The sequence below is a fragment of the Cupressus sempervirens genome, chromosome 8, assembly GCF_028749045.1.
Source record: "Cupressus sempervirens isolate cs-2001-9-10 chromosome 8, ASM2874904v1, whole genome shotgun sequence".
Classification (NCBI taxonomy): Eukaryota; Viridiplantae; Streptophyta; class Pinopsida; order Cupressales; family Cupressaceae; genus Cupressus; species Cupressus sempervirens.
Window position 1 is genome coordinate 229,663,341 of NC_143125.1, and position 17,350 is coordinate 229,680,690.

Sequence of the window (17,350 nt, forward strand, 5' to 3'; positions counted from 1 at the left end):
ACACAAGTACTAGTAACACGATCATAAATACTCAAGGAAGGACAACCATCAACCACCACCCTAGGAAAATCATTAGTGGAAATGCCATAAGAGTAACTATCAACCAACGCCACAATAATAGAAAAGGCATCAAGACATGGAAAACACTAAGTGATCACCTAGGAGAAACTTTCCTTCCTAATAGTATAATGCTTGGAAGACACCTCTTTCTATGATTAACCTAATTTTTTATGCTTTGTTGATTTTGTCTCCAATGGGTTTTTTTTCTTCTTTATTAATATTTTTAATAGGATGGTATTTTTTTTTATGTTTAACTGATTCTAATTTGCACCAGTCTTCATTACATTATCTCCAATTAGGTGTATTCATTGATTGTTCAAAACAAGCATAGAGATTTTGTGTTTTCATTGACTTCACATGATTCACAATCTTAAAAGAAATAATGTTAGATTTGATTGCACTGATAAATCTATGATGGGGGTTCATTTAAAGAAATCATCTTTAGCTTTCCATTGGAATTCAGATGCTCCAATTTTTTGTGTTTTCTAATGATTCTACATTTAATATATATGGTAATTCAAATGTGCCTAGTATTAGTGTTTCAAATTAGGAGATTATAAGATTAACCCAAGATGATACTAAGAACCTAGATATTTCCATTGTTGGAGTAATTTTTTTAATATTGAATAAATGCGAATTACAAATTTGTAGTTGTAGACTACAAGAAAATCAACTAGATACACAAAAAACAACATGTGAAATAGAGAAAAGTAGCAACTGTATGACAAATGCAGCTATGTGACACCCTATATTAAAGTAATTGCTAATAAGGGTTTTCAAAAAGTTAAAAATAAATTGGTTCAATTGAAATCCAACTATCTACTCTACATATTTACTCTTTAGCAAAGCTATCCTTTTTATAAACTTTCTTTGTTCTTCTATTCCATCAAGAGTGTTGTTCTTGATAGAATTATGGAGGATCTATTCTTAAATGTGGTTATCATTTTGGATAAACAACTTGTGTGTACACAATTCTCCTATTCAATCGAGAATGTTGTTCTTGAAAGAATAACCAAGGTAAGAAGAGCTATCGAGATAATGAGATGGAGTCCAATCATTCTTTAAAAAGTTCTAGATATTCATAGTGATTAATAAGTTACACCTACATTGATCAAAACTTCTTTCTAGTAATCATTGAAGATGTATATAAGCATAGATTAAATTTATTAGCATGTAGTTATGGAAAATTTGCAAGGTTGAGTTAATCTCAAACTTGATTATTATTTTTGTTCACATTTTATGAGGCCACAATAAAGTAAACCCAAAAATTATTATAAATCACTAAAAATTAACAATAAATCATTACGAATTATTACTTGTAGGGGCCAAATAAGTAGAATTAAAAGACTTTTTGGACCATTATAGATTTCAGTCATTTCAAACATTATTAAAAACTTGCAATGTGTATTTCTATTGAATGTTGGTTTAAAGGATAAGCAATCACAGAGTGCAACTCCTTTCCATTAGTGTTGACAACATTTGATGGTGTTTAGAGACATTTAATAACATCATGCCTTTTCTTTGATGGTGTCTATAACATCATATTTTGACATCCCTACCAAAACAATTCTATAGGTCAATCCCATTGGTGATATTCTTGTGGAGACTATACGCTAAAAGGGAATTCATGCAGACCTAGTGTAGTCATTATTTCTTTTTTCAAATACAATAGAAATAACATCATTAATGACATGCACGACCTATTTCTATGCCTTTACCAAATCCTCACCTTCTTACAACTCTTTAGCACATTCTCTATAATTTTTGGCTTCTTCCTACGTCTATGCCCTACTTAATGCTAGTGCCTCCTTAGTCTCTACTTCTTAAATCCCATACCCACTAAAATCTTTATATCTTCATTGTCATCTTTAAGTATACTTGTCTCATCCTTTTTCAAAGACAAGTCTACCCTTTTTGTTTAAACAATATGATATTATTTGTCTTGTTTATCCCTAAGACTCCTATGAAAGTCAATGCCAACATCAATGACATTTATGACACTTTTTTCTCAATATTTGTTATATTTATAATTAGTTTGATAATGAATTAATACTAACCATAATAACAACTAATACTAGTTCATTATCACACTAATTAGTATTGATCATTTATAAAAAGGAACTATCAAGAAGTATTAGTTTATTATATTAGCACAACAACATCTATAACAAAATATAACAAGAATTTTTGTTTGCTCTCTTTGATAACATATTTTAGATATGACGCAAGGGCATCTTGGGTACTTTGGCAATCTCACATCAATAAAAAAATATTTCCTTTAATTATTCCCATTTTTTGTTTGAGGAATGATCTTTCTCTATTTGTGTCTTATCTTTCCATGTAGTTGGCTTCTTAATGTAGACATATAGTGGATCCAATTCCTAAGCTCACAAAAATTAATTCCACTAGTTGTAAAAGTTGTCCTTCTCTTTGTTTGAAGCATGCTTGTTCCTTGACAACTCAAGTAATGCATTAGTTTGGCTTAGACGAGGTTTTGTTTGGCATTAAGGTTTTTCATGGCCTTGGGGTGTGCTTTGTGGATCATGTGTGGACCTATCTTTGTCCCCACACATGTTAATTTGCTAAATTATAAGGTGGTTGATTTCTCCTTTGGGGCAGGACCTATATTTTATAATAATCTACTCAACGGGCCAACTTGTGGTCTTGCTCGCTATATAATTAGGCATCTATGATTAGGAAAGGTAGACTAAAGTTGGATAGAAGGAAATAATAGAGATTTGGCTTTGTAAGCTCAATATTTTAAGCTAGTAGATTGTAATTTAATTGTATATGGCTGCAACCAGGTAAGCCTGATGCCTGACATGTTGAATGAAGATTGTCTCACAATATCTACATGGATTACGTATAATTTCTTGTGGTTTCTCCTATATCATGTTATCTTTTCTGCGTAACTTTAGAAAGGGTAACTTGAGAGTGGATTCATCCCCTCCTGCCTTGTGTTAGGTGGTATCAGAGAAAAGGTTTATTTCTTTGTAAAGTTTTGGGATTGTGAGGAACCTTGATTGGATTGGTTATTGGATGGAAGACCTAGTTTATGACATATAACTTGTAGAGGGTTATGATTCTTGTAGTAACTATCATCAAAATGGTTCAAGGTAGAGGAAATGCAGATAATGATATTATGGACATGTTGAGAAAGATTGTAGCTAGACTTGAAGTTGCTAAAACAAACCAAAGAAGTGGAGCACATCTTGAAAATGTTAGTGATAAAGATGCAACAACATCTAACCCTAAAATCGAAGAAGAACAAGATGAGGAAAGACTTTTTAAAGTATTAGCTAGAGCGAATTCAAGGCCTATTTTTGATCTTTCTACCTACAATGGAAGACTTGATAGTTATATATTTTGTCGATTGGGTCTCTAAGATTGAGAAGTATTTTGATTATGAAAGTATTCTTGGTGATAAGAAGGTAAGGATAACATCTACAAAGTTAAAAGGACATGCATCTCTTTGGCAGGAACACTTGTAAGCTAATATATAGAGAAGAGGAAAAGAAAAGATCAAGACTTGGATTTAGATAGTTGGTAAGTTGAAAAAGAAATTCCTTCTCATTCATTATTAGGTTAATTTGTTGAGAAGACTGCAAAATTTGATACAGAAAGACATGAATATAAAAGATTATACTGAATAATTCTATAAGATAAACATTAGATCTGGACATGTTGATGATGAGGTTGAGAAGGTTGATAGATACTTGAATAATTTGATGACTTCAATACCAGATGAAATCATATTTGTAAATATAGAAAGTGTTGAGGAAGCATATTTTATGCCTTGAAGGCTGAAAAAAAGTTGGTGAAGAAAAAAGAGCATAAACAAAGAGCAAGTAGTGGAAGATTTCAACAAAGCAGAGGAAGATCTCATGGGGAAAGTAGTAGATCTAATAGCACATCTAATGAGAAAGGAAAATATGAGTGGAAAGAAGATAATGGAAGTAGAGGAAGAGATAACTACACTAGAAGTAATTATACTAGTTACTCTAGGAATAATAGTACCCAAATGAAGATAGGTTTTGTTTTAAATGTGGTGAAGAAGGACATAGAGCTTTTGATTATACAGTTTCTTGTAAGAAGATATGAAGTGGTAATAGGAATTTTTTGATTCAAGAAGAATCTATCAATGCACCTAATGAACTTGACAAAGGAGAGAATCTAATGGTTAAAAGAACCTTATGGAATGAGCAATTGAATGGAGAATTTTTTGAGGAAAAGTCTTTTCAAGATGAGATGTAAGATTGAGGGAACGTGTTGCAAAGTAATCATTGGCAGTAGTAGTTTTGATAATTTGGCATCTAAGGGGTTGGTATTTAAGTTGAAGTTGCGAAGTTTGAGATACCCTAACCCTTATCGCATTGCTTGGGTCAAGGGTGAACATAATTTAGTGGTAAGTGAATTGTGCCTTATGAAATTCAAAATTGGAAATTAATTTGATGATGTCTTGTGTAATATCATGCCTATGAATTGTTATCATATTTTGTTGAGAAGAGCTTGGCAGTATGGTAAACAAGCTTTACATGATGGTAGATTGAATCAATATACTATTTGGGCTAATGGGAAAAGACAAGTATTGATGCCTTTGGTAGAGAAAACCAAGGAAAATTATTGCACAACAATTAGAGTTTGCTTGGTTGAAGGGAATCCGTTTGTGAAAGAGATGAAGGAACATAATGTTTTCTTTTCTTTAATCCCTAAGAAGACTAAGAAACAAGATGAAATAGAGCATACAAATGAGGTTGGATCTTTGTGGACTAAGTTTCAAGGTATTATTTCTAATAATGTACCAGATGGATTACCCCCTGTAAGAAGTATAAGTCACTCTATGGATGTGATACCTAGAGCTATTTTTCCTAATAAGTACCACATATACGAACACCTATAGAGAATTAAGAATCAAATAGACAAGTGCAATAATTTCTCTAGAAGGGTTTGATTAGATAAAGTTTGAGTCCTTGTGTAGTACCTAGCATATTAGAAGCTAAGAAGAATGGAGGATGGAGATTGTGCACTAATTCTAGAGCTATAAATAGAATAACAGTGAAGTATAGATTTCCTTTGACTAGGATGGATGAAATTATGCACAAATTGAGTGGATCAAGGTACTTTACAAAGATTGATTTGAAAAGTGGCTATCATCATATTAGGATTAGAGAAGGGGATGAATGAAATATTTTTTAAAGATTGATGAAGGTTTGCATGAGTGGTTGGTTATGTCTTTTGGTTTAACTAACACACCTAGTACTTTTATGATATTGGTGAATGAGGTTACGATGAAGTTTTTAGGTAAAAAAATTGTGATTGTATACCTTGATGGCATACTAATCTATAATAAGACTAAAGAGGAACACCTAATGCATATCATACAAGTGTTACAAGGGCTGAAGGAACAAAAGTTGTTGATAAATTTGAAGAAAATGCTCTTTTAAGAAAGAGGAGATTGTGTATCTAGGTTTTTTATTTTGTGTATTGTAATAGGGTAGAGGAGAATAAGTTAAATCAGAGATACACAATTTCCTCTAACAAGGCTCACTTCTAAAAGGGTGATTGAAATCCCTTAACTGGGTCACATTTAACAATGTGTATTGTAACCTTTAACAAGGTTGGCCTTTCATAGGGCATCACTTTAGAAGAGTGAAAAGGAGTAGCATGTTACGAGTGCTTTTTCCCAAATTGGGTTTCTACATAAATCATCGTGTCTAGTGTGTTGATGAATTTGTTAGATTTCATGCTTTACATTTTTGCAAGTTGATTTGATAGTAACCTAAAAGTTTTAGTGATTGCATAATCTTATGGATATATGCATGGATATGAATGGGTTCACTAAGTTGTGAAAAGTTTTTTTAATACATCTAGACCTTGGATAACTGATTCACCCCCTTGCCCCCCGGTCTTAGTTATTCTAAGGTATTCCAACAATTTGTATCAGAGCCATCTACTTAAGAGGACTAGTTTTAATGTACTAGATGTAAGAATTTTCCTTGGAGAAAAATCACCCAAGACCAAGAAGCACAATAACTAGCACAAAATAGACCAACAGAGTATGATTAGAATAAAAATATAATATTCAACTGATGTTAGAGTACACTAGGAGTGCCTATGTATAAAGGCCTCTAGAATGCTTCTAGAATGTCTAAGAGTTAGCAATATGGTAAGTCTCACAACTAAACACATGTCCACCAAGAGTGGATTATCCTCCATTACACACAAGAGTTAGTGCGATGATGAGAGGATAAGCCTACAAAGGTGTGTCATGTAAAATTATGTTGTAGACACCATGTGCTTAATTAAGAGTGTGAACAACTATGTTGTCAACATGAAAAATCAATTGATTATGCAAAATTTGGTGATGTAAACACCATGTGCTAAATTGGAGTTTCTTATTCTTGTGTTGTCAACATAAAAACTCATATGAGTACACAAACTCCTAGGTGTCCAACCTAATAAATAATAAAATAATGCATTTATCCTAAGTAAACTTAAGTAAAGTGTAAATAATATTTATTTACACTAACATCCCCCTTAAGTGCAACTTAAGGGAATGCATTTAAGCTCACAAAAGTTATGATGAAATACATAATGGGTCTCGAATACTAGGCCATGTTAGGTACCCAAGTACAAATGCAATGTTGAAATACAATGAAATCTCTCTGTAAATGGAGAAAGAGGGAAAACCACATGGAAAAAACCCTCCCCCAAAAGGAGAGATGTGTACAATATAGAAGAGAAGGATCATGTGACCCCCCTTGGTGAAAATCCCTCACCCTCAAAATATCTTGCAAATGAAGATACTTGACCTCCATGAAGGGCTTGGTGAAGATGTCGGCTACCTGTTGCTTAGTAGGACAATACTGCAATGTGATCACTTACTCATGAATCAACTCTCTAATGTAGTGCATATGAACCTCAATATGTTTAGTGTGCTAATGTTGTACTAGATGTTCTAAGATTTCAATAACACTCTGGTTATCACAATGGATGACTTGGGTCTAGGTATATCAAAACCAAACTCCTTCAAAATATATTGCAACCAAATAGCTTTTATCACCTCAATCATAGCTCCTTGATACTTAGCCCCTGTTGATGAAAGAGAAATGGTGTTTTTCTTTCTACTCTACCAACAAATGGGGCCAAAACCAAGATGAAACATATATCCTAAAGTAGACTTGTGAGAATCAATATCCCCTACATAGTCTGAGTCTGTATATCCCACTAACTAAAGTTCATTACTAGTTTCATAGTGTATCCCATGTGTATGTGTACCCTATATATAGTGCAAGATTCATTTGGTTGCCTTCCAATGATGTGCATGTGGCTTTTACATGAAGTGAGAAACCATGCAAATTGTAAATGAGATGTCAAGTCATGTATGTGTCAATTAGATAAGGCTTCCAACCAATTGTCTATACAAAGTTGCATCAACAAGTGGAGTGGAACACTTTGTTTCTAACTTAACACTTGAAAAGAATGGGGTAGGTGTAGCCTTGTAGTCACTCATGCAAAACCAATCAAGAAGATCAAGAGCATACCTGGGTTGTGATAATGTAATCCTTGATGAGGATTGATGTATCTCAATACTAAGGAAATAGTGTAATAAACCCAAGTCTGTCATCAAAAACTTGTCTTGCAAAGTAGCCTTGACACTATCAATAATGGATGTTGTGTTCCCTGTAATGATCAAATCATCAACATAAAGTACAAGAATCAAATGTGAATCATCCCTATAAAGAATGTAGAGATTTAGATTGGAATGACATCCGGTGAACTCTTTGGAGAGAAGGAAAGAATCCATCTTGGCATAGCAAGCTCTTGGAGCTTGTTTAAGTCCATAGATAGACTTCTTCAATTTGAAAACCAAGGTAGCATTCTATATGAATCCCTATGGCTGCTCCATATGTATCTCCTCATGAAGATCTTCATTCAAGAATGCACTTTTCACATTCATTTGATGAACAACCCATATTTGAGCTACTGCTATAGCTAGTGTCAAATGAATGGAATTCATCTTTGCCACTAGTGCAAAGGTCTTAGTGTAACCAATGCTAGGTACCTGAGAAAAACCTTTTTCAACAAGTTGGGCCTTATGTTTATCAATACTTCCATCTACTATGAATTTGGTTTGATATATCCACTTACATTGAACCAATTTTCTTCCCTTAGGAAGAGAAACTAAGTTGCATGTATCATTTCTCATGAGAGAATTATATTCTTCCTCCTTTTCTCTGTTCCATTATGGAATACATGATGCTTCTTTGAATGATTATGGATATGAAGCAACTACAATATAAGCATGTGGGATTGAGTTGTGTTATGATCTTGTCCTCCTTGTATCAGAAGGATTCCATGCTAATGGTCCTGCTACATCCAATGTCTACTTAGACCATCTAGGTATATTGGAAGAAGATGTAGTAGGAGTATCCTCAATCTCTACTAGTCGATGCCTCTATGCTTTTCAAGGACAAACATCTTCCAAGTCACGATTATCACTATCACTCTCTTCAATAAAGGAGGAAGAAGGAAAATTTGAAGAAGTAAAGCTTGGACAAATTTCTTCAAAATGTACACTTCTCTCATAGAATATATCACGTGTCTCTAGATCCATTAACTTGTAGGCTTTATTTGAGTCTGCATATCCAACAAAGATGCAAGGTTTTCTTTTACCTTCTAATGCCTTACATTTCTATGGAGGTATTCTTGCCCATATCAAACAACTAAAGACTCTAAAGTGCTTAACCATAGGTTTGCTACTAGTCCATGCTTCAAAAGGAGTTATACCATCCAAAGCTTTGTGAGGACTCCTATTTTGCATATAGTTAGCACAATTCATTGCTTCATCCCAAAAGACTTGATCAAGAGACTTGTTTAGTAGCATACAAGTGGTTATCTCTTTGAGAGTTGTATTTTTCCCTTTAGCAACACCATTTTGATGTGGCATATATGGTATTGAATGCTGAAGGTCAATTCCCTCTTGAGTTTAGAAGTCCATTAGTCTTGAGTTCACATACTCCCCCCATTATCTATTTGAAGAACTTTGATGGCTTTCCCTGACTACTTTTCCACTTGAACCTTGAAGTTGAGAAATTTTTCAAACACTTCACTCTTATGAACCATAAAGAAGACCTAATTAAAGAAAGAGTAGTAATCTATGAAGGGGAGTGCATAGCAAGACTTGCCAAATGATGGCACTAGAAATGGTCCTGCTACATCACTATGAACCAATTCAAGAACACATTGTGTACTCCGAGATTTCCCCTTTTTGAAATTTTTTTAGGATGTTTTCCAAGTGAGCAACCTAAACAAACACCTTCTAAAAATTAGATTTGAGGTAGACCATTAACCATTTTCTTGTTGCTAAGCTATTGAAGATATCTGTAGTTGAGATGTCCAAATCTCTCATGCCACAATTTTTTTTCTGCATTTGAATGTAGTAATAGGGCTTGTGCATTTGATTTTGGCACAAAGGAGGAGAAAGTGTAAAGCCTTGAATCATGATTGACTTCTCCTATTGCAATCATAGAGTCATCCTTGATGCTTTTCACTACCACCGAGTCTGGAAGAAACTCAACTTTGTTTCCACCTCCATAGTGATTCATTTGGTAGACTCAAAGAAGGTTGGAGGTAAGCTTAGAAACATATAGAACATCCTTGAATGCTCCATTATTCATCTCAACTTCTCATTTACCTTCAACTTCTACCTTAGTGTCATAACCTACAAAGATGTGTGGTACCTCTGGATGTGTCATGGAAGAAAATCTCGCTTTGACACACCCATATGATGTGTGGCACCTAAATCAATGATCCATTCACCCTGACTAACAGTGTTTATGAGTAAAGCATGTCCTTTGCCATTAGATTCTAAGGATGAAGATCCTTTCTCCTTATAAGCATTGGGTAGTGCAACATTGTGTTTCTTCATGATGTTCTTCAACTCATCAATCTATTTATGATAATGCTAATGTTCATCATGACCCATCTTCTTACAATAGGCACACTTTTTCTTCTCCTGATTAGTGTCCACCTTTTTGTTTGGATTTGGAGAAGACCTACCTTGTTGTTGATTTGATGTTGGTGTTCACATTTCTATATCCTCTTGTTTTTTATTCTTCCACTTCTTTTTGCCCTTTCCTTTATTTGAACTTCGACAAGCTGAATTTTGAGAACCCTCATTATTTACCACCAATGCCTTAGACTTTGAAGACTTGAGAATCCCCATTGTTTGCAACTTAGTTTGTTCATCCTCTAATAGTTGAGCATAATTATCAAAAGTTATTTTCTTATAGGAAGCTCCTAAGGTAGTCTTTGTGGTGTTGAAAGAAGAGATAGATGTGGAGTACTCAGATGGCATCTTATTATGAATGAGATAGATCAACCTATCATCTTTAATAGGACTACCACAATCATCAAGCTTTGTTCTTAATTCATTCACCTTAATGATAAAATACTGTATTGAATCAAAGGTCTTAGGATCTAGGGAGACAAGTTCATATTCAATTGTGTAAACATCCTCCTCGGTCACTTTACCATATATATTTTTGAGGGCATCCCAAGCTTCCTTGGATGTATCATATTTCATGATCTAATAGAGAATATTGTCCTCAACCCCCATCCTGATATCACTTAGGTCTTTCCTATTTTCCTTTACCCAAACTTTGATATCACTTTGAGATACTTTATCACCTGTTGGTTTAGGAAGGGAACCATCTACATATTGAGAAACTTCATCATGCATCAATTTACACCATATTTTAATAGAAGCATAGTTATGTGTTGTTAATTTTGGAATGTTAGGATTTCCCATGATGTAATAAATGAAAGATAACAGCAAGAAAAGAGGAACACAACACTAAGAGACACCTTCCCTATTCACTCAATCAAACCCACCCTCCTCAAATGAAATATTTTGACACTTTATACCTAGTGCAATTGCAATAGCCACTTGCCAATTTTGGCCTTAGTGGACTTATGATTTGTTGTTTACAACCTCCTTTTGGAGTTCAAAACTAGAACTTTACAATATATCTTATATATACAACAATTCTGAAGTTTTATCAAAGCATTGCAATGCAAAAAGGACCTAATTCTAAAAGTGGTATTTTTATCCACACAAGCCTATAATTTGATTACAGATCTAGAAAGTAAATGAAAAATTATTCACTTTCAAAAAAATAGAACCTAATTTGGAGTCCAGATGAGCTCGTATAGAGCAATTGAAGTTGAAAAATGTAGGATTAGATAGGTATAGTCACAAAAAATTACAATTTGTAATAAATTTGTGCACCAAAACTCAAAAATAATAGCACCACTAAAAAGTTTAGGAAATTCTAGCAAAAAAAAAACACCTAATTTGGAGTTGGATGACCAAGATATGGCCTTCCAAAGTTGGACTATCAAATCAAAAACTAAATCTAGAGAGAGGTCTGATCAGCAAACTACGAGGTTCAATTTGAAGTCCAAGCAACCATCATGATAGTTCAATTGGGCCTACGAATGATAATCAAATGGCCATCAAATTTAAGACAATTTTTTATGATATTAGCAAAAAATGTCCTCCCTAAATGACGTGGTAGGTATGTTTTGTTGACATCAACAATACAGAATTGTACAAAATTTGTTGACATCGTTGATAGGGCATATGAAATTGCCTGCATGGGTGCTAACACGGACTATCTTGTGCTTACATGGTAGCTGATTGAAATGCCACATGGAAGCTAAGTTCACTGTCTAAGGGGCTCTGTAAGTCTACTAACTATAGTGCTTTGATAGGTGTGATGTGTATTATGAGTAGGCACTACATGGCACTGTGCTTTGATTGGAAAATTGTATGCAAGATGGCCACATGGAGGGGTGCTTGTGTCAAAGTCTTAGTTTACATTTTTTGGAGATGAAGGACAACTAGCACATAGGGCTCCACATGGAAGATCACTAGTGTGACTAGGTAGCAAGGCTGTGGATGTGGCATTGGGAGGCTATAATGACGTTGGGGCTAGTGGGGATCTTTGGTGCAAGGGAAAGGAAATGGCCGGTGAGGGGAAGTGTGTGGTGGGACTTTAGTACCACATGCACATGGATTTGACCCTCTACTATGCTTAAAATGAAGAACCCACGGATTACAAACAAAAAGAGGCCGTCGAGTTATGTTGTGTTGGGTTGTGGCCAAAATTTTTCAATTTCCAGAATTTATAGTGTGCCAGTAAAAATATGAAGCCAATGCTAGAATTTGCTGTAGAAAAATGGAATATTCTACCAAATATTCTATAGGGCCCGAGGTTTGACCACCAAGTTCCTACAAAAAAAATTCTTTGCAAGCCTAATGGCCTAAAAATAATTCCAAAAAATGCTCCAAAAATTCTTAAAATTATAGAATAATGGCAGAGAAAAATAAATGCAGATCTAAAACAAAATAAATGTGCAGATGTAATAGATCATACCATACTTGCAAATCAAGCCTTCAAGTGCCAGTTTGTAAAAAAATTTGCCTCAAATTTGACTATGGCCCAATATAGGTGAATTTATAGTCAAATTTCACCAAATCGATGCTCTGAGGTACACTTTGGCTCTAGATGCTCCTAATAGTTGCAGATACTCTAGATCTAAATCAAGGTGTCCTCAGAGAGGTGAAGAAAGAATGGTCGCAAATGGCTATGAAATGATGCCTCTATTGCTCTAATACCATGAAAGAATTTTTCTTACGGAGAATCACCCACTACTAAGAAGCACAATAACTAGCACAAAATAGACCAATAGAGTATGATCAGAATAACAATGATGTTATAGTACACTAGGTGTGTCTACATATAAAGGCCTCTAAAATGCTTCTAAAATGTCTAGGAGTTAGCAATATGATAAGCCTCAAAACTAAGCACATGTCCACCAAGAGTGGATTATCCTCCATTATGCATAGAAGTTAGTGCGATGATGAGAGGATAAGCCTACATAGGTGTGTCATGTAAAATTATGTTGTAGACACCATATGCTTAATTAAGAGTGCAAACAACTGTGTTGTCAATATGACAACCCAATTGATTATGCAAACTCCGATGATGTAGACACCATGTGCTAAATTGGAGTTTATTATTCTTGTGTTATCAAAATGAAAATTCATATGAGTACACAAAATCCTAGGTGTCTAACCTAATAAATAATAAAATAATGCATTTAACCTAAGTAAACTTAAATAAAGAGTAAATAATAATTATTGACATTGAAACAAGAAGCACAAAGATTGAGATATCTAAAAGAGAAGTACCCAAGCTCAATAGAGATAATTGTCCTGTATGGAAAAGTTTGATGAAGCTACACCTTGGAGGACTTGGAGATCATGCACAATATACCATTTCTATGGAACATGTTGATCTAGTTAGAGTTATATCTGCCGAATATATGAAGAAGAAGAAAGAACACAATCAAGTAATGTTGGAGATTGCCTCTACCCTAAGATATGTCAAATTTGATGATATCAAAGGTCTTGACAATGAAAAGAAAATGTGGGATGCCCTAGCCACCATCTATTGGAGGAGACAAAAATATTCAACGAGCCAAATCTGAAAGTCTTAGAGGTAGGTTTGATGATATGAGAATGGAAGAAGGTGAAAATATTGCTCAATATGTTGCTAGAATAAAAGAAGTTGTTAGTGCAATAAAAGGAGCTATTGGTTAGATAGATGATGATGCTATGTTAAGAAAAGTCTTGAGAATGCTATTGCCTATTTATGCTATTAGAGTTTCTACAATTCAAGAATTGAGATGTATTCCAAGAAATAATCTAACTCTTGAAGGTCTGGTAGGTAGACTCATTGCTTTTGAGCTATCTAACTTTGATAATTACAAATCTAAGAGTCTTGAATGTACTTTCAAAGCTAAGTTTCTATTGAAAAAGGTTCTGATGAAGTGAAGAAAAAGAACAAGTGAAAGATAAAATTTATATCTAGTGACAATGATATAGATGAGGAGGATGTTGAACAAATGGAAGCACTGCTGGCGAAAAGTTTTCATAGAGGTAAAGGAAAGTTCAAAGGTAAGTTACCCATCATTTGTTTCATTTGCAATGAGGTTGGTCATATTATTGCAAGATGTATATAAAAGAAGAACTACAGAGGTGGTGACAAGTATAAGATCATAAGATAAGATGACAAGAAAGATTACAAAGATAAAGGCAAGAAGTCATGTTATATTGTTGAAGAGGAAACAAGAGATGATTCTAATGAACGTGATGATGAAGCAGTGTATGTTGCAATGAAGGACAAATCTAATGAAGATGAGGCAACTACACTTGTGACCTATGTGAAAAAAAATTATAGATGGATCATTGATAGTGGATGCTCACATCATATGACTGTAGACAAAAGTAAGTTCATTACCTTAGATTGTTATGATGGAAACAGTGTAAGATTTGGTAATGATGCACCATGTTTGATAAAAGGAAAGGGTTTTGTCAAACTCACAAACAAAATTTTATGTGACAATGCTTACTATGTTGAAGGATTGAACTATAACTTGTTGACTATATCACAATTGAACAATTTGGGATGCAAGGTTGAATTTGAAAAAAAGATTGCTAAGATTTATGACACAAATGGGAAACTGATTGGAAAAGGTGATCAAACTAGAAGTAATCTATTTTATCTTGATATAGAGGATGTTACTTGTCTTGTTACAAAATTTGATGATGTATGGCTTTGGCACAAAAGGTTATGTCAGGTTAATTTTGATAACTTAGTTAGTATTAGTAACATGAAGAAAGTTAGAGGTTTGCCTAAGTTGAAAAAGCCTGATAATGTAGTATGCAAATAATGTCAACTAGGTAAAATGACAAAGTCAAGTTTTAAGAGTAAAACTTATACCTCTAGAGGAATACTAGATATTGTTCATACTGACGTGCGTGGACCAATTAAAGTGTAAAGCTACAAGGGAGATAAGTGCATAATTCTATTTGTTGATGATTATTCTAGGATGATGACAATTATGTTTCTGATACAAAAATTTGATTCTTTTAAAATGTTTAAGTGGTACTTGGCAAGAGTTAAAAGGAAATAGGTAAAATTTTAAAATATTTGACATCTAACAGAGGAGGAGAATTTACATCAAGTGAATTTGAGATGTTCTGTAATGACAGAGGAATCAAAACATAGACATATGCCCCTAGGACCCCTCCACAAAATGGAATAGATAAAAGAAGAAATAGATCTATAATGAAATGTCGTGATGGAGAAGAATGTTGCTTTGAAATATTGGAGAGAAGTTGTAAGTATAGCTATCTATACCTTGAACTGTGTACAAATCAAGAAAGGTACTCATTCAACACCTTTTAAACTATGGTATGGATATCCACCCAATCTAAAATACTTTAAGGTATTTGGAAGTAAGTGTTTCATTCTTAAAGATGTTAGGAATGGAAAACTTGATGGAAAAAGTGAAACAGGTATATTCCTAGGATACTCTACAAGAAGTAAAGCTTATAAGTGTTTGAATACTAACACTAACAAAATTGTGAAAAGTGAAAATGTGAATTTTGATAAATATACAAAACTAGATGAGGCTGAACCTATGAAAAAGCCAAAAAATACAAATCATTTGTATATTTTTATGAAGGAATTCCTATTGAAGAAGATACTACAAATTAAGTTAGAAACCAACATCACGTTTCAGTGACGACCGAGTCACATCCTATGAATGCTAAGTTACATTCAGGAATTGAGTTGTATTTAGATGTTGAGTTATAGAATGATGAAGATGCACATTCTAATGTAGAGATTAGTACACATAAAAGAGATGTTGAGATACCTAATAGAGATTATACATAGTGATTCTGATGTTAAGAAACAAAATGAAGAAATAAGAGTTGAACCAAGATTGTCTTAGTATGTCAAAAGACACCATCCTGCTACTCAATCCATTGGAGATAAAGATGGTAGGCCAATGATAAGAAATAGATTGAGAAGTGAATCATGTTTGATGAGCATGAAGGAGCCCAAATTAGTAAGAGATGCACTAGAAGATGTTGACTAGTACAAAGCCATGGACGAAGAGATTGAACAAATAGAGAAGAAAAAAGCACGGAGTCTAGTTCCTAGACCAGAAGACAAAAATGTGATTAGCACCAAGTGGGTATTAAGAAACAAGCTAGATGAAAATGGTGAAGTCACAAGAAACAAAACAAGATTATTTTGCAATGGGTATACACAAGAAGAAGGAATTGACTATGGCAAGACATTTTCCCCTATTACTAGATTGGAAGGAGTAAGAACTCTACTTGCTTATGCTATATACAAAGGTTTCAAAGTTTGTTAGATGGATGTTAAATCTGTATTTTTAAATGGCATATTAGAAGAAGAAGTTTACATAGAACAAATAGAAGGTTTTGTTGATGATAATAATAAGAACATGGTATGTAGACTGCACAAAGCTCTATATGGTTTGAAACAAGCACCTAGAGCATGGTATGAGAGACTTCATAATTATCTTGTGAAGATTGGATTTGAAAAGATTGGTAATAAAAACAATCTATACATAAAGACAAAGAAAGGAAATGGTATTTTGTTATCTGAAATATTGGTTGATGATATCATATTTGGAGGACAAGATGCTTTATGTAAGGAGTTTGTAAATTAGATGAAGCAAGAATTTGAAATGTCTATGTATGAAGAAATCAAATTTTGTGTGTTTGAAAGTATATTAGATGAAGTATGGTATATACATTACTCAATTAAAGTATATTAAGGAGATACTGAAAACTTTTGGATTAGAGGATTTGAAACCAGTAAGTACACCTATGGTGACAAGACATAAGTTGTCAAAGAATGACGATTCTACTAAGGTGAACCAAACCATGTATAGGTCTATGATTTGTAAATTGCAATATGTAGTACATAACAAACCTGATATTGTATTATCTGTAGGGATAGTTGCAAGATTCTTTGCTAATCCCAGGGAGAATCATTTAATGGCTGTGAAGAGAATAATGAGATATTTAAAATGAACAAAAGAGTTTGGTCTATACTACAAGAAGAATGAAAAAAATTAATTGAGAGCCTACACTGATGCAGATTGAGCTAGAAACATTGATGACAAGAAAAGCACCAGTGGAGGAGATTTTTTCTTAGGCAAAAGACTAGTTACATGGACTAGCAAGAAATAGAGTTGTACTTCACAATCTACTATTGAAGCTGAATATGTTGTTGCTGTTGTAAATTGCACAAACATTGTATGGATCAAATAGTTACTCAAAGGAATGAAGGAAGAAATCACAGAACTAGTGATACTTTATTGTGATAATACA